At 43.0% G+C, this 27,120-nt stretch overlaps 1 protein-coding gene across 2 annotated transcripts in view; it reads left to right on the top strand.

Moving 5' to 3' along the window:
* Window positions 1-3,984: 3,984 nt before the first annotated feature.
* The window catches only part of LOC126108492 (serine/threonine-protein phosphatase 6 regulatory ankyrin repeat subunit C-like), a 97,300-nt gene continuing 74,164 nt past the window's right edge, over window positions 3,985-27,120 (top strand). The window contains exon 1 of one of the 2 annotated variants that reach the window (XM_049913748.1): window positions 3,985-4,053. The gene's annotated coding sequence lies outside the window, so the exon portion shown is untranslated. Of the gene's footprint in view, window positions 4,054-18,568; window positions 18,691-27,120 lie in introns of those variants that run through there. The other variant, XM_049913749.1, reaches the window with a different exon arrangement.

Below are 27,120 nucleotides of genomic sequence, written 5' to 3'. Positions count from 1 at the left end.
TCTGAAAGAAGCTGTACAATTTTTTTATTCATATCTTCACATGATTTCAAAGTAAAGCAGGATCTGACATATTGCTTTAAGTGGGCTGAAATGTATAATCGTGTGAAAGTGGTTCGACGAACACTCTGGCATCCACTTCAGTCTGTTTTGCAGAGAAGGTACGTACGAAATTGTGCTCTTAAAAACACGAAAAAACGTCGCATTGTAAGGTTGTTCTAATATTAATGAGTCACTTTTGGAATCAGTCAACTCATACAAAGACATGGGTGTCGCACACTGAGATATTCTATATCACCTCAGTGTGCCACTCCCATGTCTTCACATAGTCTCAGTTGTAGGTAAACTAGGTGGCAGAGTGGACGAGACACTGGATGAATGCGGTGAGTCTACAAGGGAGACACCTTACGGAACACTCGTGTGGTCCATCCTAGACTATCGCTCGGGTGTGTGGGACCCATTACAAAGAGAACTAACAGGGAATATTGAACGCGTACAAAGAAGGGTACTGCGAATAGACAAAGTAGTGTTAGTGTGAAAGCCTGCTTACAGGAAATTCCAGAGCCAGCAGTGGGTGAGCAGGGCTCAGCAGGCGTGGGGGCGTGTGCCCAAGTTCTGCGCGGGGCTGTCCCACACCCTCCCCCCCCAACCTCTCAGTCCCTCCGCCAACAAAGCTCACATATCTCCGTGACGTTCAAAAGAATTCTAACTTCCGACATTAGCGCAGTACCAGTGCATGAGCAGACTGTTACCGCAAGAGACCTACTGTCGTTATACGAAAGTCGTTAATCGGCGAAGGAATCTTAATGGTTATGGTTATTACTAATAATGTTAAAAATAGGACTGCTACGGGAATCCTTCCAATTCAATGAAATTCAAAATCAGGTAAGGTTCACAAATTTTGTTTCGTCACTCGACTCTGCTCCGTGTCTCACAAGAATTTGAGTGAGTTGTGGGTTATAAACACAAAGGGTATACACAGAACATCTTTTCCTCGCTTTTTGAAGAGCAAATTCATGAATGATATCTTCCGAACTCAGTTTTGGAACCACGCCGTGTTCTATTGACAACATGGCCGACATGCTACTTCGGAAATAATTCTTGACGAGCTCTGAACCTGGAGAACTTGTTTCAGCGGAGGCGACAGTTCAGGCACAGCTGGCTAAATTTTGTGGGCAATGTAAATGCCGGGAAACGGGTTTGCAGCATCATTCGAGTATTTCAGTATTAGTGTAGGAGTTTTCACGTCATCGGGCGCCATTTCTCTGAGCACATTAATTTCTGTCAAGAGAGCTGAAGCAACAATGTCTTTCGAACTTTCACAATTTATGTTTACACTTAGCTCTTTCTCAAGTTTTTTAGACAGTGTTTTCAATTCTTCGTCCTGTATGTATTTTAAACTGTCTAGAGAAAACAAAAAGACGAGTACTCCGGAATACTTAGCCATTTGACTAAACCTCTCTTTCAAACTTTTTAACACTGTCTCAAAGACACAGTAGAGAAAATTGATTCTATGTTTCTCCTCTGAAGGTTGAGCTATGCAAACCATGTCCTCACCTTCATAACGAAATTGCTTCACCTTCTTGCCAGCTCTCGTTTCTCCAAATTTTGATGAAGTCTGTAAACTTTCAGGTATCTCTTTCGCTGTTAACTGTACATTAACAAAAACTCCTTCGCGGAAATTCTCAATAAACGTAACTAGACTTTCCAGGTATTTACTTGCCACTTTCATGTCAACGTTTGCTGCTTGAACTGCCTTGCTTGTTGCGCTAATGGCAAAGAGAAGACCATACTATACGACAACGCCTACAATAAACTCGAAGCTTTTCAAATTGTTCACAGCAAGCGAGTGAGCTCCGCTCTTTGTTTTCGCTTCAACAGCGCTGTCGCTCACCTCAAGAAGGGCGCCTCTGACTTCTCTCGTCTGGCGCTTTAACAGCTTTGACACTCTACACCCTACTTTGAATCTGAAAGATTCGTCGCTGTTAAAGTTGGCGCCCTGCGCAATAAGATTTCCCATCTCTGAGTGAATGCACTGAAAATAATGTACGAGGGCTATCCACAAAGTACATTACGTTTTGGAGTTAAAAATAAATAAAGTATTGGAATTTTTTTTATTATATACAGATGAAAGCCACACTTCAATACTACTTTTCTACATAGTTGCCATTTAAATTAAGGCACTTATCGTAGCGATGGACGAGCTCGGAGATTCCTTCGTCGTAAAATTCGGCCGCCTGCGCCTTCAACCACGTGGTTACCTCTTCTTGAAGCTGTGCATCGTCATCAAAACGCTGCACAGCCAACCACTTCTTCATTGCTGGGAATAAGTGGAAGTCGCTCGGTGCCAGGTCGGGACTGTACGGCGTATGAGGAAACAACTCCCACTTAAAAGATTCGAGAACTTCACGAGTGGCATTTGCCGTGTGGGCCCGGGCGTTGTCGTGAATCGGCAAGATCTTTGAGCCCAACTTTCCCCTGCGCTTGTTCTGTATTGCTCTTCTGAGGTTGTGCAGAGTTTGGCAATACCTTTGGGAGTTTATTGTAGTGCCTCTTTCCAGGAAATCCACAAAAATCGTATTTCTACCGGGTTACTGATTAACCACGTGGTTGAAGGCGCAGTCGGCCGAATTTTACGATGAAGAGATTACCAAGCTCCTCCATCGCTACGATAAGTGCCCTAATTTAAATGGCAACTATTTAGAAAAGTAATATTTAAGTGTGGCTTTCATCTGTATATAATTTAAAAAATTTCCAATACTTTATTTGTTTTTAATTCCAAAACGTAATGTACTTTGTGAATAGCCCTCGTATATTCTTTAAATTACACCAGAAAATGTGACTGCTTTTGCAGTAGATTTCGCCGCATCTGATAACACAAGACTGTGACTGGCACATGGCATATAAAATGCTCTTGGTTTGCACCTTAATATTCTGGCTTGAACACCAGTTCGATCACCTTTCATATTCGATAACTTTGACCTCTGCAGTGATGAATATTGAGTCCTAATTTCGACAAAACAGTTTCAGTCAAACTTTCTCCTGTTGTTAAAGTGACGCTCAGGAAGTCGAGGAAGAGTTCTTCTACAGTCGCTGCGTCTTCTGATAAATTATAGACCTAACAATCAATGTCATTTGTTCCTTGTGGCATGTATCAGGAGTACAATCAAGCACGTCAGAAACATATTTCCTTTCGTTTACACAATTAACAATGGTGTTTTTTACTTTGTTGGCAACCAAATTCATGAGTTCGTTTTGAATGTTTTTTTTCCAAGACAATGGTCATGATTTTCTTGGGTCTTTACCACCTATAATGTTCATGCAAAACGGGGTCAAATTCTGCTGTCAATTCGATCAAACCAAGAAAACTACCATTATTTTCTTGATGGGGCACGTCGCTGCTTCCCTTTAAGACCGTAATACGTTGAACTAGGTACCTGATGGTGAGTGTAATACTTTTTAGAACCTGACGCTAATGTACTTTCTGTGACGCTTGATTGTTAGACACAACAGTGAGTAGAAAGGGCGCGGACAGGGGCTGCGAAGCAATGAACCGAATATACGCATGGGCAATAGCCATGTGTTGACAATAAACAGTACTGTAGCGCGTCGGTATCACAAAAACCCTGGTTCCCTCGACTCCGGTGCGGGCATAATTTTCTGAGAGGTACTCCAGAGGCCACAGCAGTGTCACAGTGAGCGTAGAATTGGATTACATTACACTAAAAGTAGTTTCACAAACATGTTACTTTATTATTTTCAGCTTGTCCGCAATAACAAAATTAGGACGACAGTCTTCGTATTACATTCGCATGTTCTGCGCGGGGTCCCTGGAAGCGCTGCCCGCTGTGTGAGGCCCCGTAGCAGACTGCAGTTGGTACCTGCCGGCCTCGCAGCCGTTGGCAGCACTGACTGCGTGCCACAGCCCAGGCGTCTGTCGCATTTGTGGAGCGAGTCGTGTCCAGTGTGACGTTCTGCGTTGGGGTTTCGTGCTGCTGCTGCTGCTGCTGCTGCTGCGCCGAGAATATCTTCTGTTACACCCACATCTTTAATAAGGTAAGGACGACTGTTTTCATGCGTTTCTGTAGTGTTGAAGTATTTTCTTTTGGTTTGTTTTTGCAAAGTCATGGTAGCTGTAAGGTTTCATTTACGTTCACTATGGAGACTATCGCGTATAAAGCAAACCACTTTCGGTTATTACACACTCAGAATACTAGCGAATTTCGTATTACAAATCCTGGTATTTTAAAGTCCTACCGACATTCCTATTAATTCTGTTTTACAGACTTCAGGCAGGAGTGAAAATCATAGGCTTCGACAAGATTTCTTCTTATTCGCGCCATTTTGTTGAATTTTTTTTTTCTTTGTTGTTGAAATATGGGATTGTATTCGTACACATTTGATGCGTGAAAAGGGCTATTCTGCTTGTTAGGAATAACAGAACGGAATGGTGGAACATTGCTTCTGCAAGTACATACTGTCCAATGACAGAACTTGGACCACTCATGTATTAAGCAATTACTTTCCGCCAGGATACTGCGTAGACCTGGGACAGCCTGCTCCTATTGTTTTGTGGCTCGAAATCAAATCAAGCGAGACGCGTTTTGACAGTTCCGTACTGGTGCCTTAAATCAGATATATTCGAAGTAGTCAGCCGAATTTAGCACAACTAATCTGCTAGCTTCTTCCACCCAGTCCCATATTAGCAAACATCAGCACGTTACGTCACGCAAATGTGTTCTAGTACAGAACGCTTTTCCATTTAATTTCGATATTTGTCACTTTTCTAGAGTAATGTTTTCGGTGCAAGTCTGTTTGTTGTGTAGTCAGTAAGGTAGATAAGGTTATCCTCCATTTCGTCTTTACTGTTGTGTAAGTGCAGAAATTAATGAATTCTTACATTGACCCAAAATTGATCTTCTTGCTACAAATGTTGTCAAAATGCCCGTAGTTTTCACTTCCGTTAATAGTGTATCTCCAGACACTGACTGGCCACAAATACCAAAAAAGGAGCCGCTTTTCTAATAAGGGAGTATCTGAATGAAGAGTGCCCCACGTAAAGGACTAATCTTGAAACACTTTTACAGTAAAACCAGCCATCCTCAGAATCTTTCCTGATAAGTCTTTGTCGTTGCTCAGAACGATATCAAAATACAGTGTATCAGTTACAAATCTTAGTGCAGAACTCAGATCGAACAGCCCACAGGTGTACTTCCGGTTCATGGTGTGTCCATTGGACACTACGAACAGGCAGTTCACCTGTGGACTGTTTCATCAACAAATACGTTGGGAGCAACGGAAGATTCACACACAGTCTTGTTAAACCAAACGGGAGCTGCTGAGTAATACTGCATTAGGGTAAATAATTATTCAACTGTTGCGGTTTTAAGAACGCTTTGTTACAGCTGTAGTTACCTACAGTATAAAGCGTGTTGCTGTTACGTAGAGCAAGCTATACATAGTTTATATCAGAGCAAGCAGATATCTTGACATTAATACGTTAAGAGTAATTTCTTCGTCTTTTGTGCAAGTAAATGAAAAATAGCAATGGAGATGGTTGTAGACAAACTTCCGGGAAGAGGGGCTGATACAATAGCTTCTTCCTCACCTCTGCAAAATACTGGCTGTGCAGACAAACTGGTCTGTATACATACATACGTTAATCCTTATTCGATAGGTCATGAATACGACATTTCGTAATGACGTAAGTTTACTTTACACAAAATAATTATTTTTTATAGTTAGTACTTCATATCTAAAAATTCATCTATTGAGTAGTTGTCATTTAGAAATGTTGTTAATCTGTCTTTACATGATGGTTGGTTATGTCAGACTTTTAATGCTATTTGGCAGATAACCAAAGAGTTTTGTGGCAGCATAATTCACCTCTTTCTGTGCCAAAGTGAGATTCGATCCAGACTAGTGAAGGTCATCGTTTCTTCTAGTGTTGTAGCTATGCACTTCATTGTTATTTTTTGACGTGGGTAATTAATGACAAATTTCGTAAGTGAATATATGTACTGTGAATATCCAGAGTTCCTTAAATAAATGTCCGCAAGGTGATCTTGGGTGGGCTCCATCCGTTATTCTAATTACACGCTTTTGTGCAATGGATACTTTCTCTCTTAACGACTAATTCTCCAAAATGTGATGCAACATGTAAGAAGTGAATGAAAAGAGGCATAGTAGGCTAGTTTACCAATATGTTTATCAACAAAATTTTCAATAACCATAATAGCACAAGTAGCTGAATATAACCATTTCAGCAGATTGTGTGTGTTTCTTCCAATTCAATTTCTTGTCAATGCAGACAACCAGAAATTGAGTATTGTGCCTTAGCAACAGACTTTTCCTCATAATTTATATTTATCAACGGTGTTATACCATTTACTGTACAGAATTGTATAAGCTGTTCTCAAAGTTTAGTGATTCCATTTGCAGAGACCCAGTTAATAATTTTCTGAAATAAACTAGCCTATTTACAATTTCTGCAGCTGATTCTTGCTTGTCATGTGTGATTACTTGTATCAATAGCAAAAAGAACTAGCTTTGCATCTTCATGAATATAGAGTGGCAAGTCATTAATACATATTCTGTACTGCTAACTTCAGCCTTCTGCATTCTTCCAGTTAAATATGAGTCGAACCATTTGTGCACTGTCCCACTCATACCACAATACTTCAGCTTATCTAGAAGAATTTCATGATTTACACAATCAAAAGCCTTTGAGAGGTGACAAAATATCCCAATGGGTGATGTTTGGTTATTCAATGCTTTTAATATTTGTTCAGTGAAAGCATATATAGGCCTATAGCATTTTCTCTTGGAAACCCTTTCTGAAAACCAAATTGACATTTTGTTAGTACTTCATTTTTACAAATACGTGATGCTACTCATAAATACATTACTTTTCAAGAATTTTGGTTAAAGCTGTCAGAAGTGAAATTGGGTGGTAGTTATTAGCATCAGACCTATCTTCCTTTTTATGCAGTGGTTTAACAATAGCGGATTTGTCCATCTGGAAAAATTCCCTGTTGCATTGAGCTACTACATATGTGGCTGAGAATCCTACTTATTTGTTGGGAACAAGCTTTAAGTGCTCTGTAGCAAAGAAAGAGGTCTAGGTTGGTTTGGAAAAAGATGGTATGGTTTAGAGACGGATAAGAGAATAAACGTGAACGCGAAATAATACCGGCCTTGACCTTCTGTGCTGATGCACACACATTCCCTGAACTCTCACTGGATTCGGTAAGAAATCGACGAGTAGTGAGTGTGTTGAGGGTGGGACACTACGAACGTAGTGTGTGGACATACAAGGTGAGAATGTGGGTCTCGCGGGAGGCGTGCGCGAAATAGTCCCTGCAGTCGCTCTATCCTCTGTGCCCTCGGTGGCTCAGATGGATAGTGTCTGTCGTGTAAGCAGGAGATCCCGTGTTCGAGTCCCGGTCGGGGCACACATTTCCACTTGTCCCCGTGATGTATATCAACGCCTGTCATTAGCTGAAGGTATTAATCATTCTAATTTCGAAATAAAGGGTGGGGCTATGGATTCGTGTGTAGCATATACTTCATCATTAGAAGAAACCAGATGTAAACAAACACAAGCGCGATGATTGGTCAGCAGCCGTAGCTCTCGTACACTGGTGGTGTTCCACTCTTGGAAGTAGGTCCAACGTAAGTGTTCGATACCTTATTACTATGTCAGTGTGAAAGAACCTTTGTCATTCTGACAAATTAACAGCCATTAACTTGTATGTTAATCGTACTTTACCTATGTAACTTTTATCTTAAAAATTGTGTACAGTCACACTCTCTAACCGGTGCTTGTGCTCTGATGGTCTCGCCGTTCATACGTATCGCGAAAATGGATGACACTTTGTGCTCCGTAGTGAAACGCAATTTCCGGAACACCGTTAATTTCGAGAAACAAGTTGTTAATGTTCTCCACAAGATTACAGGCAAAATCAACTTTTTACTTTTCTCGAATACGTCTATGTATTATAAATAAGGGAGGTGTTGCTTATATGCATGGCGTGATCGACAGGGTCGTAGACTGACCATCGTGTGTGCCGTCAGGCGGTGGTTCTACGCTCCATGTGGTGCATAATTTTTTGTTCGGTTTGAACACTTAAATCATTTAAATATGGGATTAATCAAATATATGGAAATTAACTCATATGCCACAATCATTTTAAGGAAAATGCACATCTCCTAATTTATAATTACAAATCACACGCAAAATTCTGGTTTTCATTGCGAGTACACATTCCTAATTGCCGATATTTTATAAAAAATACTTCATAAAAGATTGTTGAAGTTAAAACATTACGCAGTTTAATCTTTTGGAGAAAAATTAAAAAGTCAAGTACTCTGTTTGAATATGCTCACATGAGCGAGAGTAACAAATGTCGCAGAAACGTGGAAGACAATTTTCACGGCGTCGAGCACGCTGTACAAATGGAGCATTTTTAGAGTTGTGATCTTAACACTGCAGTCTGAACCCGATAGAACTGGTATGGAGCCAAGTTAAGCGATTTGTTACAAGAAATAGACATGAACCTACCAAACTTACTGCCACTAATGCACGAACGTTTGTGACACGTCTCTGCCAAACGATGGCGAACTGCAGAACAGCACGTCAAGAAAGAGGAGGAGGAGGAGGAGGAAATGTGGACATTTTTGTGGCTTGGGGTTCTGTCTCTAATAGACTAGTTATCAACGTAGCTGCACTGAAATGTATTCAGCGGTGGCCGATGCGGTAGGAGTTCAGAGATTACCAGACAGCTGACTTCGATACCTTCAGTGGCTTAAGTATTTTATTACATTGCGCTACTACAGTGCGCTTTTACGCCACACACAGCTCATGTAGAAAAATTAGCCACGCTAGTAACGAATTTTCATAACTCCTGCTTTTAATTACAATACTATGTTCGCTAATATCGATGACATGTTAAATTTTCCGTCCGGTCACCTGAGGAGAAAATCACCCGAGTTTTACCATGTATTATTTCCTTCTGTTTAAAAATTCACATCCACAACTGCGTTGTCCTCTGCTCGTCTCTACGTCTGAACCGCCACTGCTCACAGCAGTGCACGTTAGCTGGACCACTTGCCCGGCCAGCGCTGTCAGAGCTAAATGCGCCGGTAAAGCTGTTGCCCCGTATTACAGCACAAGTCGATAGGCACAGCATAAAACGAACCCTCATCATCGTACTTGATTGCACTAGTGACCGCTTGGTTTCCGCTCCTCCTGAAACTAAATCCAAAGAGGTTCCAGCAAACGCGGAAGAGTACATAGTGTAATGTTTACATGAAGTTTATTGTGATGAACGGAGTATATTCCGATGTCCAGATTTGCAATACATTCAACGCACTTTGCCGTATATATCATGCCTTCCAAATTAAAATCTTAAACTGTTAGGGCACAACCACGTACCGTAAAACAAGACTCCCCACCGAGTGTCCTAGCGATGCCACACACTGGCTTTGACCTGTGTCGTGATTTCACGGGACTCTCTCTACTCCCTGTGCAGAGGCAGAACACAACACTGACGTTTGTTTCCCTCCCACGTTGTTGCTTGGAAGGCAGGGTGTGCTGACACGTTTCTGCAGCTGCGACTGAAACGGGAGACTTCGTGATCTGCGAACGGTATGAATGTGTTGTGATGGAAACGAATTAAAAAGTCTTTGTTACTACACGTATTTTACGCATACTGCGTTTTCTTAGTGGCTTATCCGGCACCTTCGTCGTCGGTCAAAGAAGATGGGCAGCGGTAGCAACAGGTGCGGTATTTTCTTGTTCCTAGTGTGGACACATCTCGTAGAGTACCGGTCCGTATTTCCTTTCACGAAATTCGTGCAGCAAGAATCGTCATGTGCTGTTAAATGTGCATGCAGTCTGCGTCGGAAAACAATATCTTTACTATTCACTCTTTAGGTGTCTCTGATGATGTGATCTTCTGATGCAAGCCTGTAAAGTGTTGTATGGAACCCAGAATTCAAATGATGGTTCACTCACCAGTATGAAAATGAACAAACAGAAATAAATTTGTCATCGGGATGGAAATTTCATTTTTAGCTACGTAATGCATACGAAGTTGTACGGAGAATTTTCCCGTCATTTAAAGTTAGACGTCAGTAACATTTCTCATGGCTTCAGTTGTATCGTTTTGTGTTTGGTGGGAAACAGCAGTCTTAGTAGACACCAGGTTATATTCAGTTTCCGAGAAGCGTAAGTGGTGCATTTCGGAGTCATTATTTATTAAATTGCACACCACGAAACTCTGTGATACATTTTAGGGTACACAGGTATTGGAAAAGTGAAACGCCGTTCGCAAGTGTGCAGTCCAGGCATGCAGTACGGAGCATTGGACAGCGTCTCCAGTACTTGGAGCTGGAACAACGGTTCTGCTCGCTTGGTCGGCTGTGTTCCTGTGGAGACAAACGAAATGGCGGAAGATGAGGCTTGATGCGGGCGGCCAAGAATGGTTAAAAAAAGAAACTCATCACACTGTTACTCCGTGAGTTGACGACATTTGCACGTGACTGTTATAATTATTTATGCATAAAAAAGTAGTCATTTGTCATGGCTGCTACTGGATATGAGGTCCTAAATTCCGTATTATGAAACCACACCGTTTCAAGGCAACGGTACATGGAAGATTTATAAAAAACGTCACTTTCTTTCGGATGTGTTACAATTAGACGTCATATAAGGACGTATCGGCTGCTAAGGCCTTCATTACATTCAGTTTACGGTGCGGGGGCTGATCTTCCAGCGGTTGATTGTGAGGCAGCGGTTGTAAGCGTTGAGTTCCCTTACTCTGCCGTGCGGTTCTAGGCGCTTCAGTCTGGAACCACGTGACCGCTGTGGTCGCAGGTTCGAATCCTGCCTCGGGCATGTGTGTCTGTGATGTCCTTAGGTTAGTTGGGTTTAAGTAGTTCTAAGTTATAGGGAACTGATGACCTCAGCAGTTAAGTCCCGTAGTGCTCAGAGCCATTTGAATCATTCCCCTCTCTCTCCGGGCGTGTGCGTATCAGGTCTGCGTTGTCATTGTCAATGATTTACAAATCTACATATTAAGTGTGAAACTCGGAAATGCGAATAAATATTCACACGTTGATCTGGCAAAGCTAATTACCATTCAAAATAAAAAGCATAGAACTGACTGACACATTTGCAACAGAATAAAAAGGTGGCGTAGTCTCAGCTATACATAAAATGTAGCCATATGTGAAGTGTACAAAATACAATTTACCGGCTAGTTTTTCTAGGCCACTTCTTTGCGAGACAAAAATCTTCCATTAAAGTACCTCTTCAACCACTTACATTACCCTTTTCTTGATTTTATTACACCAAATGCTACAGATAGTGACGTGTTTTCGAGAGATGCTAGCTGTGTTGTTTAGAAACGGCTTTACTTACTGGACACAAGGTAAGTGAGCTGATGGTTTACCTCACTTGTTAGAATGGCTGTCCCCCTTTTTTTCTGACTACGGACCAACTCCACACATCAGTTTTCAGATGATTTAAAAACTTTATTTTCTTGAACAACTTGAATGAGCAGAATATTGGAATCTGTGCAGGCTGGCTTAAGATTCTTTTTGCTTGTAAATCAGTTATTGGTCTCACTTTTGGTGTTGATGAAGGCGTATTAGCAAATGCAGTTGGCACAACTTTTTCAGTAAGTTTCGGAGCTAATTCTTGCCAACATTATAATCTCTACCTTATCCACAGCCCGGTCCACATGAATGCAAAACTTATGGCGTCAAAATAACGTCACGTTTGCAGAAACTCCTGTGAACTGTAGGTTGCCCTTAAAACAGCTGCAAGATCACACTCCACGGATGACGAAATACACTTCTGGCCATTAAAATTGCTACACCAATAAGAAATGCAGATGATAAACGGTTATTCATTGGACAAATATATTATACTAGAACTGCTATGTGCTTATATTTTCACGCAATTTCGGTGCACAGATTCTGAGAAATCAGTACCCAGAACAACCACCACTGGCCGTAATAACGGCCTTGATACGCCTGGGCATTGAGTCAAACAGAGCTTGGATGGCGTGTACAGGTACAGCTGCCCATGCAGCTTCAACACGATACCACAGTTCATCAAGAGTAGTGACTGGCGTATTGTGACGAGCCAGTTCCTCGGCCACCATTCACCAGACCTTCTCAATTGGTGACAGATCTGGAGAATGTGCTGGCCAGTGCAGCAGTCGAACATTTTCTGTATGCAGAAAGGCCCGTACAGGACCTGCAACATGCGGTCGTGCAGTATCATGCTGAAATGTAGGGTTTCACAGGGATCGAATGAAGGGTAGAGCCACGGGTCATAACACATCTGAAATGTAACGTCCACTGTTCAAAGTGCCGTCAATGCGAACACGGGGTGACAGACGTGTAACCGATGGCACCCCATACCATCACACCGGGTGATACGACAGTATGGCGATGACGAATACACGCTTCCAATGTGCATTCACCGCTATGTCGCCAAACACTGATGCTGTAAACACAACCTGGATTCATCCGAAAAAATGTTTTGCCATTTGTGCATCCAGATTCGTCGTTGAGTACACCATCGCAGGCGCTTCTGTCTGTGATGCAGCGTCAAGGGTAACCGCAGCCACGGTCTTCGAGCTGATAGTTCGTGCTGCTGCAAACGTCGTCGAACTGTTCGTGCAGATGGTTGACGTCTTGCAAACGTCCCCATCTGTTGACTGAGGGATCGAGACGTGGCTGCACGACCCGTTACAGCCATGCGGATAAGATGCCTGTCATCTCGACTGCTAGTGATACGAGGCCGTTGGGATCCAGCACGGCGTTGCGTATTACCCTCCTGAACCCACCGATTCCATTTCCTGCTAACAGTCCTTGGATCTCGACCAACGCGAGGAGCAATGTTGCGATACGATAAACCGCAATCGCGACAGGCTACAATCCGACCCTTATCAAAGTCGGAAACGTGATGGTACGCATTTCTCCTCCTTACACGAGGCATCAGAACAACGTTTCACCAGGCAACGCCGGTCAACTGCTTTTTGTGTATGAGAAATCGGTTGGAAACTTTCCTCATGTCAGCACGTTGTAGGTGTCGCCACCGGCGCCAACCTCGTGTGAATGCTCTGAAAAGCTAATTGTTTGCATATCACAGCATCTTCCTGTTGGTTAAATTTCGCATCTGTAGCACGTCATCTTCGTGGTGTAGCAAATTTAATGGCCAGTAGTGTATTAATAATAATAGTAACCTCAGAGTTTTTCAGATGATCCAGTTATCTGTAATGTATTGTCTGCAAGAAGCTGCATAAATATTCAGTCAGATCTTGATAAGAATTCAAAGCGGTGGAAAAACGGCAACTTGATTTAAATGTTCATAAATGTAAGACTGTGCCTCCACAAAACGAAAAAAATGGTATTCTATGACTAAAATATCAACGAGTCACTGTTGGAATCGGCCGACACATAAAAAGTACCTGGTATGAAATGGAATGACGACATACGCTTAGTTGTGGGTAAAGCAGGTGACAGACTTGCGTTTACTGGAAGAATACTGGCGGAGATCAGTCAGCCTACAAAGGACTTTGCTTACAAACCACTCGTACCACCGGTTCTAGAATGTTGCTAAAGTATGTGGGACCCGCACCAAGTAAGACTAACAAGGGATACTGAACGTATACAGAGAAGGGCAGCACGAATTGTCATTGATTTGTTTGATCCGTGGGAGTGTAACCGAAGTACGCAAGGAACTGAACTTCCAGACTCTTTAAAGACACACCCAAACTATCCCGAGGAAGTCTATTAACAGAGTTTCAAGAACCGCCTTTAGATGGTAATGCTAGGAATATACTTACAACCCTCTACGTACCGCTCACATAGGGATCGTGAGGATAAGATTACAATAAGTACTAAGCGTACAAAGGCATTCAGTCATTCTTCCCGCGCTCCATACGTCACTGGAACAGGAAGAAACCCTGACAACTGGTACTGTGGGACGCACTCTCTGCCACGGTCGTTTGCAGAGCATGTAGGTGTAGATGCAAATGTAGAAGGTGCTGTTTAGCATCGTATTATCACAGCGTCTTCCGTAGTTTCGGGCAATTCTCGTTCTCATTTTCTTTTCTTTTTTCATCGCAGTGCATCTTAGTTTTCGTTACATCACAGACGCAGGGTTTCTGCTGCAGATTTCTTCTGCACTTTCTCGAGCCGGCCTATTCATCCACAGTTGTTCCTAGTTGTACTTCGGTCGATTCCAAGTTGAGCTCCCATTTTTCTCTTTCAAAATTACGTAATGTTTCTCATTTCAGCTCGCAAATACTGTGCATTCCAATAAAATGTTAAAGATTCCAGTTTAAGTGGACTGCCTGTAGGTATTTGTTATGATTTCCTAAGGCTTCTGTGCATGTACTGTATCTCTGCAACATCGAGCGTTTCCTTAACTGTACTTTCCAGTTCCAAAACTCCTGCTGTTTGTTCGCTCCCAAGTGTCTCGATAATGTCCGTACTTGGCTTACATACAGGGTGGCGCACGAAATGTTTTACCATTTTTGTTTTTGAATATAAACTGTGTCAATACAGTCTGAAAGGAACATATACTACAATGAGGAACCGTCCATGGAGATTTGTTCTGAGCACATGGTCAATATGTCCGCCATTGGGGAGCCAATTTTGTCCGTGATTGAAGCGAGCTGGAAACCTGATTGAAATGATCCGCATGTCGAAATGCTCGTGTAAAAACTCCAATAGTCCAGACCTCAATCCATGTGACTCTTTTCTTTGGGGGTTCCTAAAGGAAAAAATTTCCCCGAAACGTTCACAAGATTTAATGGAGTTCAGAAGACTTCAAGCTTGCAGTGAAATTACGGACGACATGTGCCGTAGGGTAATCACTAACTTCAGTATTCGTTTGAAGGAAGATCGGAAACGAAATGGTGGCCATTTTGAGTATGCGCTGAGTTAGAACAAATCTCCATGGGCGGCTTTTCATTGTAGTACATGTTCCTGTCAGATCGTATTGACAGTAAAGTTCATATTCAAAAACAAAATGGTAACACATTTCGTGCGCCACCCTGTATGTTGCCAGTGAACATGGGCATTCGTTTTAGTAGGTTAAAGAATTCCCTATGATCACAATCAGTCACATCCCCCATGCTCCTGCTCTAGCCTCCTGGCAACCAGCCTTTCCCGCTCACTCCTTCCTGTCCTCCTTCTATCCCACTTAACCTGTTTCCTGTCTCTTCAAGTGCCGCGAGGTTTGAGGCGCCGTGTCACGGATTGCGCGGCCCCACCCGCCGGAGGTTCGAGTCCCCCCACGGGCGTGTGTGTGGGCGTGTGTGTGTGTGTGTGTGTTGTTCTTAGCATAATTTAGGTTACATTAGTTTAAGTAGTGTGTAAGTCTAGAGACCGATGACCTTAGCTTCTTCAAATTGCTCAGTGTCGTCCTTGATTTTGATTGCTAAGTTCTTCCATATCATCATCAATTTCTGAGCTCAGTGATTCTACTGTAGTCGTTAAGGTGCCATATTCGGCAACTAAATCTCAGTTCAGCTCCTCCTTTGACGCCAGCAAGTCTGCAGTCTGCCTCTAACTCTTCGCTGTGTGCTCATTCTTTTCATCAGCGTGGCCAAATTGGCCAGTCATGTTCTGCTCAGAGCTACATGCACTGCTGCACTCTGTTCACTTATCGTTGCTTCAGCCTCGCCCGCACTCACACTTAGTAAATTGTGCACTCGACCCCAAACACTGCTAGCTGTGAGTGGAACAGGCTGTGCACATCTTTTAAATCTAAACATCTCCGCTGCACCACTGAAGTCCGCCTCACTCATTTGTCTCGCATCGGAGGAACCTACTGTTTCATTTTGCACATTTTCGTGGCTAAAAGTGGGGAGAATCTATCTCCCACACGTCTCTGTACCTTCGCAGTCTTTTTTTGGGCATTTCGTCTACCGACTCCTCACCACCTTTTTTCTTTTCTCCTCGTACTGCTTTTGGAGCGACTACACGTAATTATTTTCGAATAACGCAAATGAAAATTTTATACAGAAAAAACACTACCTGAAACAGTCACTTAAATAACATGCTAAATTTTTACTGAGTTCACCACACTGCCTAAACAAGAGTATTCATCACAAGAAACCTAGTAGAATGAAAATGAGCTTCACGCGCAATTCCCAGCGCAAAATCATCGTCACACGAGCATTAATTACATTTAAAAAACTCCCCAATCAAAAGGATTACATTGAAAAGCTCCCAAACTACCATAAGCACACTTCACACAAAATTCAAAACAGACATCAAAGACGACACTGTTTCATAAAGCAAGCAACAACGCTAATCAGCCACAATGAAGAAATTGTGTGAGATCTGTAGAAAATACAATTTACATATTAGTACACCCTAACAATGTCACAGCATCAACATAAGATCCCTGGGGTGACCGAAATCCTGTGCAAAAGGGTCTCGCCATTATGAAGGCTACCTGTTCTCCGCAAAATTCAGATTTAATGGCCAAGTCGGTGTTCCGAATGAAACCTGTTCACGACTTCAAATACCAACAGCCACCAGGCAAACAGAGGTTATTTTCGTTTCATTGAGCACGCACCAGACACACAAACTTAGATTGTGGCTGAAATTCGTTCATATACTGGAAAAATAGCCGAGTAAACCACCACCTGTCAGACTGTTGTATGAGCTAAGGAATGAAATATCCTCGTACTGAATACACAAGACAACATATTACAATTTTATTGATTGATCGCTATTAAGGGAAGATAAGAACTGAATGATTTGAGGGATCTTGACTAGGAAGCAGAGTGGTCCTGTGAGGTGGTATGTAAAGAGCCACTCGACGTTTATGTCTGAATTAAAACACACGAAAATATTAAATGGTGCTTAAAGTTCGACATATGGTACGTGTCTCTCGAATGCAACCTCCAAATGCGGAACCCAATCTGCTAAATATGGGGTAGGATTTACTTGATGCAGACACTGACCATCCATACATTATATAGTTTTGAAAAATGCTTGCTTATTCTGCTTTGAAGTACACTGGGACAGAGAGCAACTACTTTAGACAGTCAACTTCTGAGGACAAAGACCCGTTGCAAGAATTCACTATAAATCCAATAATTAGACAGTACAGTTACCGAATAAGAACACCTCTACTCTGTACGTGACAAAGAATTTTATGTTCGTTTTTGGCCTCTAATATGAGACACACAACACCTGTGGGGAATGAACTGGTTCTAGCACTACACATTCCACCCTCCAAAGGGACTTCACAGTTGAAAATATTCTTTCCACAATAATATTTGTGTATAGTACAGCAGGAGCAAAAATCACAAGCGTGTCTATATTTTTACATGAAGTACCTGTACTTTTAAGTGTGTGGAATATATCACACAGTCTCTTAACTGATTCCAAATTAGCTTTTTCCAATTCCTCAAGTTTCTGGGATACAATGTTGTTCACGCATCCTTCTCGTCTGAAATGTTGCACATGAGTCTACTGTCTTAAGAATTATCAGAAAATTTAAAAGTTCAGCCCAAGAAACAGTAATTTTTTTTCTTTTTTTTTTTTGTGTTCTCCAATGAAATGATTTCAGAGGTTGAAGTGGAGAAATCTACTTTTCCAAACAAGTCACAAAAGTGTTGAAGTGTCTTAGAATTTGTAAAAGGCTCGTATTTTGACAGAGTGAAAGTACCTTCCTTTTCCAAGTTAATTAAAATGGTATTGATTATTTCTTGAAGCAAGCTGAAACCGTGGTTATTTCCAACTTTTGGATTGAGTTTAAAAACATTTTCAATGGGCATTGTGTGAAATGAAGCCAAAGAAGTGGCTGTTGGTTTTCGAAAATTTGTTTCAGCACGTGGGACACCTATTCTGAGATAGAAAACAAGATTTCAAAGATTCAATAACTTTCGTAACTCCTGGCAACAATGACAACCATCTAGTTTTAATACTACCTAGAACTTTTCCGTATCCAGTATCAACAAAATCACAGAATGATTTCAGTTGGTCCACACGTTGAGGGTAAATGTGTGTCGTGCTCAGTGTAACTTATTTTAAGTTAGAGTAAGTGGTACGTGAGCCCAGGCACCGATGACCTCAGCATTGATATCCCTGTAACGTTCTTTAACGAAAACTTGTCACACTCGTCCGTCATTTCTGGAGTAGCAAATGATCGATACGAATCGCGAAGCACGCGCGTAAGTCACTGGCACTCAGCACGATGACGGAAGATGTTGTGTTCACACCTCTCCTCATCCCGTGACCGAAATACAGCGTCTTTGTTCCAACTTTGCGTTCACCAAAAGCGGTACTGGGAAATCGGTTGACGAAATCCGGTTTTTGGGGCGCCAGGCGAAGGGGGTGTGTGTTGCCAGCTGTATAGCGCGGTTCGAGGTAACTGACTGTGGCGTGGATGGGACGCAGGCGGTCCGGCAGTGCCGACACAGACGTAGACGCCCCGCTGGCACTGCTGCAGCCGTTCCCTCGCCTGCCGCGCGAGCTGGCAACGCCGCCCCGTGACGTCAGCGTTGGGGGGGGGGGGGAGGGGGCAGCCGGGTGTCTGTGCGGCCCAGTTGTGACGCAGCAGCCTGGAGGGAAGCAGCGTGCCACGTTGTCCTGCCTGCCCAGACAGAGCTCGTGTATCTTGTGTCTCCACGGGAATACCTCAGAAAGGTAAGGCAGGAACTTATGGGAGCGGCGGATGTTCTGCACGCTTTTGTGTGGTTTTTGTCGCGTAACTCACTTACTGCTCCTGTCTAATACTTTGTCTTACTTTGAAAAATTACGACCGCTACGAACAAAGGGGGTGGCTAACAGTGTGTTAAATTACCATCTTGAGCGGTCAGTATTGGTCGTTACTTATGGCCTTGCTGCAGTCTATGAAAACTTGAGCGAGAATAACGTGGAACGAATGGAAAATAACGCCACATTCAGTCGGCTAGTGTTTCAATGTGCCAGTGTAGATTTCCACGGAATTCACGTACAACAGGCATTCAAAATGAAAACCTCGCGTTCTTGATTATGTTCGTAGGACGCAAGTTTACGAAAACCATCAAACGAAGAACTTCGCAGTAAGCGAGTTTTAGTGCGACAAGGCGTGTAGCGGCTTGCAGGCGTGCCAGAAATTTATTTTTTAATGTTTCGTGTAATGTGGCCGAATTCAGACATCTAAAATGTTGTCAAGATGTACTCATTCAGAGGTATAATCTTAAATTGCGGTTGTCACACAGTAAGAGAAGTACCGCAGTTGGAAACATTGCGCGTCGCGAGGTAACGTGACTAAGGGCGCTGAAATACGCGGACGTTATTCAGACAGTATTTCAGAATGAGGGCAGTTACCGACTTCCAAGAAACTGCACGCAAGACTACAAAAACTGGAGAGATCTTTCCGCTACCCCCCCCCTCCCCCGGCCACGTTGTCGTTCATCGAGTCAACTTAGGCATCAGACGTATCGTTGTAGTTTGTCAGTACCTAGCTATTCGCGACGCAGTTTGCAGACAGTATCCCCACACCCCGTAGGGTATCTGCAAAAATTACATCGTCGTACGGCCCACACATCAGTAGACAAGACGTGTCAAAAATTTAGACGCGCGATAAACGGGCTTTTCTTTAAAAAGGAGCGCAAATTAAGCAGACTGTGTTTACCCAGTATTTCGGAATGAGCACTTGCTTTCGAACACACATTAAGAACAATTTCAAACCGTTTGTAAACTTTCTCGCTTACATGCTTGACGTCACATGTTACTCATCTGCAAAGTAATCAGACGTTGGAAGCTGTTTCGTGCGCGGGCGTTGCGGATCCTGAAATCCATTCGCGAATCACAACTCGCGGCGTCACGCCGACACGCTTGTGGCGATGAGACGCAGCACTCGCGTTCATTTCCGTATTTTCACAATGTTCTGGAATTAAGGTTGTGGTCAACGAGCAATCTGCAGCTTTCCCCAACACCCTCATTACAAACACGCGACCATCTGCGTAGTAGTTGGCGAATTCTTGAGAATTTATCGTAATGTTTGTGCTTCACGAAATAAACGTTTCGTATTTTTCATCACTCTGTCACGTCTCCTCGTTTGTGATTTGCTGATGAAATTTTTTTTAGCACTCTACAACGCTGCATCGCTTTGTTTGGCTGTTCTCGTGTTACTATTTGCCTGATGAGAGAGCCCGGTGTGTCGACAAAGCAACGCGTCAGCCATCTGTGAGACGCGCCGTGTTCTGTGCGGCCTGCGCTTCAGTCGTATATTATGTGAGGGAGGAATGAATGTCGGTGATTCTGACGCCGTCACTTACCAGCTTCTTTATTTGACTGGCAGAATCTAGATTTAATTTGTGCCATTTCCAGTGCAACAATTGCGAGAATCGAGGTAGATTTGTTGTTAGTTTCCGTCAGAGGGCTGAATCACGTCAAAATTATAACATTTGTGGGGGCATTTGCTAATTATGTTTGACAGAAACCTACAGTAAGCATTATTTCGTTTAGCCAGATACTGTTACAGAAGCCTTACCCGTTATTGATGGTAAGTCACAGTTTCGGAATCGTGGGTGGCCACTGACGTCGCATTTACAGACACTTCGGCGTGACAAAGTACTGAAGACGACCCGTCTCGAAGAGTTCAAAAATGCACATCGTCGTAAAACGCAAATTTGAATACCAAAACCATAAAATTGACAATTTTATCTTCGGAAACAGGTAGATCAACACGACGACTGTTCAGTGTCCTCCCCTTATCCAATGGCAGCAAAGAACGCGTGGCGTCACGGAAAAGTGACTGTCGTCACACGTGAGGGACACGATGATTTGATAAAAGTTGCACGAATTTTATGTATAAAAAGCAACCCGGAATCACTGCTGTAAATGACCTTCACTTTCGTGACGTGGAACTGTGTGTGGTGGCTTTCGTATTTATACTCGCCTATCACAAAATATGCAACACCTGTTCAAAACGTGTCGTGTGTAGCGAGATAAGATTTGCCGAATTGTAGAAAACTGTGGCGTTAACGGATGAACAGTAGCGGCAGCCAAAACAGTTCCCTAAGAAGGCCTCCACTTAATCGCGAGTGTGTGGAATCGGCTCTTTAGGTCACACACAGATATCCAGTAATAAGGGAGTGAGGTCACTCGTGACTTGGGAATGTGCACAGTGTTTCCGGGTGCTTTCAGTTCATTAGGTGTTCTGTCCACCAGTAAAATGTAATAGCTGCATAAAATTTCACACTGTGGTGTCTCACATGATACTTGGGCCGGCAGTAAACGTGACTCAACGCGGAGACGGTGGCGAGGTGTCGCCCTGACACGTGGCTGAGAGTAACCTGCGTGCAGGAGGAACCGTGCTGTACCGGTGTGCGGACATTTGCCACGATTTTAGCTGCTCCGAAGGGTTGGGTCCCTTGTCTCCCCCTCCCCCTCCTCATCACCCGCCGCGTAGTAAAGCCACTTGCTGAACCTTTCCGCTGGTTTACTTAACACAGGACCAGAATCTCTTTGGATTTGCGCCACATTTCTAGAGATACTTTCCTTGTGGAAACTTATTAAATGCATCTGGCATTGAAATTCGCACCAAATCTCGAGCCTCAGTAAAACTTCGCCAATCTCGGAGATTTTGCGTTCGTCTAAATTATACTTGCCTTTTTCGGTGCTCCGGCGGCAGCTTTCTGTCGTGTTTTGTGTACCGTGGGGTATCAGTTCAGTCTCTTACTAATTTATTTGGTACGAATCTCTCGAGTGCTGTTGATAACATTTCTTTGAACTTTAAGCCTCATATGGTCCTCACTTACATAGTTTGGAAGGAGTGGGGAGTGTCTCTTAGAAAGAAGTCTACCGAATTTTTAGCAGCTTTTATAAATAGATATATTTCGCGTTTAGTTTTGGTGAATTTCTTTTTTACGGGATTGATCCTCGCTACGACTGTGTCCACTAATCTCTGTATCCGTCGTGATGCTCGGGATTATTTGTGGCTAAGAGGTAAAGTGTGTTTTCGTAACCATGCCCAATATGAATGGTCTCGTGAACTAATTGTTCAAAATAATTTAAAGAGACTATTTAGAACAATTACAGAAGTTGTTTTGTATAGGGTCTGAAAATGAACTTTTGACAACATATGGAAGGTAGATTGAAGTCGCTGCCAACTATAATTGTATGAGTAGCGTACCTATTTGTGATGACGCTCAAGTTCTCTTTGAACTGTCCAGCAACTGTTTCATATGAGACCGGGGGTCGGTAAAAGGAGCCAGTTATTAATTTATTCAGGTTGTCGAATATAACCGCTGCCCACCCTAAGTGACAGGCACTATCTGCTTCAATGTCACTTGTCAGTTGGAACAGGCATTACATTATTTTTCCTTACGTTGTGCCTCTTGTTTCTGTTCTAGTGTAGATCATTACAATTACGGTTTTTCCCTCCAAAACCTAGGATGTTTTCTCTGTGACTCTGTAAATACCAGAGCTAAACAATGAAGAACAACGTACGTTACAAGCATAGCATTCTCTATTACCACAGTTCCTTATCTCTAACATTTTAAAAAATGTACGTAGACTTTGGATGACATGTCAATCATAGAAGTTCTTATCTCTATTTAGTAGCGTATTTTCAGTCATGTTTTGAACATTGTCCCGCTACACTTCATTAACTAATGTTTCGCCGCAAGAGATATCGGATTTGAGAGAGTAAATTAATATGGAGTATGTTGTTCTTCTTTTCAAACGTTCACATACCCATTTCTTCTTTCCTTATTGTCTTTTGGGCATGCAGTTTTAGTAATTAAAGTAGGCACAAATGCAGCGATCAAAAAGAAATGATTAGCGTACATTCGCACTCTTTTACATCTTTCCGTTCTTGTTGTTCTCTTGGCGATGGACTGTTTCTATCTCAATAAGTAAGCATGAAAGGAAGCTACCGTACAGACAGAGGGATCTGTATTTATACTTGGCACAAGTGATTACATACTGACATAATCGTCGGTATTGCTTTCGTTTCCCAGAAGGTATAAATGTTTCGATTTCGGAGAAGAAGCTCTGTATTTCCCCAAGATGTCGATGGAGGAGGTCGCTTATGTACTGGTTACATCGAGTAAGACGTGAAGACGGCGGTTCGAAAGCGGACAGAAGTAGTACGAGGAATTGCGTCCCTAACCTGAGGGATCGCTAGTCAAGCTACCTGGCGAAGGGGCAAGTGTGGCAAATGTCCGTCATTCGCTGTACCACTGTGTGCTTGTAATCTGAAGTTCAGCCACTCGCAGAGGCCCATCGTCGGCTGTGACTGCTGTATGGCAGCGAAACTTGGTATGCTAATGCGGCCTTGCGGAACCGATTTACACTGGAAGAAATGTTCCCATATGTAATGGATTGGGAACGGAACGTGCACAGGAAGGGACAAACAAGTGCGAGAGGCAGAATGTCGATATTGTTAACCGCCACTTGCAGAACTTGTTCAGTATCAGCACCGGAGACTCCCGCGAGGTGTTGCACAGTGACAGATTCGCACCTGCTAACCAACATTGGAATTGATTTCCTCCGGCGCCAACTGGTTTCGCGTTAACGCATTAGCATGTCTACAGTGTTTCGCTGCCTTACCATACTCACAGACCACAGTGGACTTCGGTCAGTAGCTGCATTTTAGTTACGAGCACTCGGTACTTGAATGTCTCAGACGGAGAAAAAAAAAACGGTTCGTGAAAATTTCGCTGTCGCCATGGTGGCCCATGTGGTCATAAACCATTCAGTAGTTCAATCTGTGAAAAAATCTGCAGTTTTCTCAGACTTCCGTCGTGTGTTTCACTTTTCTTAAAGCATCAAGGCTCTGCAAGTACCCGTATTTCCAGTACAGGCGGCTGCCTAAACTGGAGCAGCTCGCAGCTGCTGATAGCGGCCGTCGACATTGACCCGTGGCGTAATGGTGTGCTGCGTGACGTCACACACACTCACGGATGCAGCAGAACGCGTGGCTGCTATATTATTTTCTGTAAAGTGTGTTGTGGTGGAAAAGTGATCCGTTGCTTGGCCAGAGTTCTGGTACAGGTTCTCAGGTTACGGTATGGTTGTCACTCAGCGGAGCCAAAGAAATGGAATGCTACAGTAACAATTTTTGTGTGGCACGTATTTCACGCATGTTAGCTTTCGGAGAGTGTCCTATGTCCGTTTTGGTGACGCACAGTTGGAATCGGCAGGTTCAGTGCTGGGCACCGCTTGCCCCTGGTGTGGGGGCAGGTCAGGTCCACACCTGTGCAGGCGGCCGGCCAGCCGACACGTGAGCACGGCAGACAGCGGCAGCCCCCACTCTCCGGACGAGTGCAGACCGCGCTCTCTCTCGTCCACTGTGTTTTTTTGTCTGTTTTTTGTACTGCGTCTCACGGTTACGTTCCTGTGTTTCGCGCCCTTTCAAATTTTCGCAAGCCCATTGGCCGAGTGGTCTGAAAAGAAACAAAATGGCTCTGAACATCGTCGTGCATACATACCTCTGACGCGAGTTCTCGGTAACATCCAGTATGGCCTCTATTTTGTGTAATAAGTGATCGAGTGGCCTTCTGCTAATATTTCAAGTTCATTTGAGACAGCCACAGCGCAATGAAACCCTATTTTAATCGCTAGATTTTCGAAAATAAACATTAAGAGAATCGGGGCTGTAGCAGAATTATAAACATTATAACTTAAATATAGGAGCCATTTAAATGAATATTCGTTTCTGTACAAAATACCAAATCTGCGCGATCGGTTTTTCTGTGGAGATGCGAACCACTTCGGAGCTTTCTTTTCGGAGACCACACTGCTAGATGGAAGGCACCAGTGACCTCGACTACGGATTCACAGTGCTTTCAATGGAAAATGAAGCGTGGTATTTAATCCGTAAATTTCAACCTTTTTCAACCATCTCGCTCAAGAAAAAGATAATCGCCCCATCAGAATTGTAGTCAAATTTTACGACTTCTCGTATTGTTCTTCTGAAGATCTCATCGTTTCACAAAATAAGGAATACTTGGCAAAGGGTAATTTCAGATTAGTTCATGCTTAAAGTCGTCATTCTGTTACCAGCAGTTCGAACTAAAACCTGCAAAAGTTTGAGACTTTTTCTTCTGACTAAAAGGATAGTTGCTGATCCGTTTTGGTCTGAGGTGCCTTCGTCAAAAAGTCTCTTCGCAAACAAAATTTAAATGTCTGGAATGATCGTCTTTCAATCCATTTCTAAAGCATTATAACATTTGAAAACACTGACAGGTTACTGAAACATTGATTGTAGAACACGGAGCACCAAAATCGTGATTTGGATGTGAAATGCTACTCCATGATTTAGTTGTTACTCACAACTAGTTCTTTATTCACACGAGGTAATGAGCATTGTCGGCAGAAGATCTCAAATTGATTCGATATTTATAAATGTCGAGAAGGCTCTTTACGGTCAAGCGATAGCTTCTCACTTGTGCGACTGGATTCGTGGTTTCCTCTCAGAAAGGTCGCAGTTCGTATTAATTGACAGAAAGTCGTACAGTAAAACAGAAGAGACATCTATCGTGCTCCGAGCAAGTTTGAAGGCCCTCTGCTCTTACTGATCTACGTAAATGCTTTAGGAGACAATCCGAGCAACCATTTTAGATAGTAGACAAATGATGCTGTCATTTACCGTCTGGTAAGGTCAGCAGAACATTGAAACAAAGTGCAGAATGATTTGGAGACGATAACTTGTTAGTGAAAAGTGGCAACTGCTCCTAGGTAATGAAAAGTGTGAGGCCAAATAGAGAACGGACTGAAATTACCATTACGAACAACTTAAATTGGAAAGAACACAAAGAAAATGTTTTGGGGAAGCCGAACCGAGGACTGTGTTTATTCGCAGAACAGTTAGGTGCAACAGGTCTGCTAAAGTGACTGGCGACGACATGCGCCGAAATCACGTGAGGTTTTTCAGTACTCCACTCGCTCACATTGCGGAGATAAACTTTTTCAGAAAAGTGTTAGTTGCTTTGTCGCTGAATATCAGCGTGGGGGCGGAATGTCCATCCTCAATTGATCCCTGCAATGTGGCGTAAATCTGAAGGCGCCGGCCGTCACAGTCCGCTTTTAATTGTTGTAAGGGATCCAGACGGTACGGTTTGGAGTGTAAACGCCGACGCACTGTCTTCCACACACTTTGCTACCGTGTTCAGAGTTCGTGGCTTTTGGCTGCTATTGACTTGTGTGGACTGCGTATAGAAATCTTGTTCAGCCCCCCCACCCCTTACACGGTTTTTTGCAGCTGCCACATTTGGTCAAATACCTCGCATGTTCCAGCACATGAAAAGTCTTGCCTTGTCGGCATTTTGGCAACGCGCTGAATTCGTAATGGCATGCAATCATATTCGTACACTTAATACTGCGGAAAAATTCGAATTCTGGAAACGAGTGAATCGTTCATGGTAGCCCTCTGTCTCGCCTTTTACCCGTCGTCTTTAGTTTCTGCACCAGTACGGTACTGAGCAGCCCAACTCATGGTCTCGATCCCCTTGCTCATTTTACACAAGGCCAAGAAGTCTTTAAATTCTTAGTCAGTCTGGTTGACAATATTGCATTTAAGAATTATTTCAATAACGTACATAATATCTGTACACATAATGTGCCTCCAGGAACACCCGCGAAATATTAACCATCAAAGTACTTCTGTGCCCTTACAATTAATCACTGCTGCCCCTGATTTTAATTCACAGAATCTGGTACTTTCTGAACGCGCTTGGTTACACTTCACGTGCTGACTTTAATCCCAGTACATACACTGTGTACCTTAGTGTCGGGAATCTTTCCGTAAGCAATGAAAGATAATGTACGTAAATGATGAGCATATGCCTACTTCTACTGAACCCATATTACTCCTCTGTGGGACACAATTTAATTATGTACGTACATGTAACCGATGCAGTTCCGTGTGTAACTGACGTATACAAAGACGCAGGTATCGTTAATACGTCGAGTGTAAGTGTTTCAATTCTAAAATTGGATGTAGAAGTTCGTTATGTGGAGAGCCAAGTACGGAAACCACTGCATCAATGGCTTCATTCTTCTTTCAAAATAATGCTGAGAAATTTATACATAAGTGCTTTCTAACGCGTAAATACCTAGTGTATGGTGAGCTGTCAGTGT

This window comes from Schistocerca cancellata, chromosome 11 (assembly GCF_023864275.1).
Source record: "Schistocerca cancellata isolate TAMUIC-IGC-003103 chromosome 11, iqSchCanc2.1, whole genome shotgun sequence".
Classification (NCBI taxonomy): domain Eukaryota; kingdom Metazoa; phylum Arthropoda; class Insecta; order Orthoptera; family Acrididae; genus Schistocerca; species Schistocerca cancellata.
This window is presented reverse-complemented; position numbering and strand designations above follow the sequence as displayed.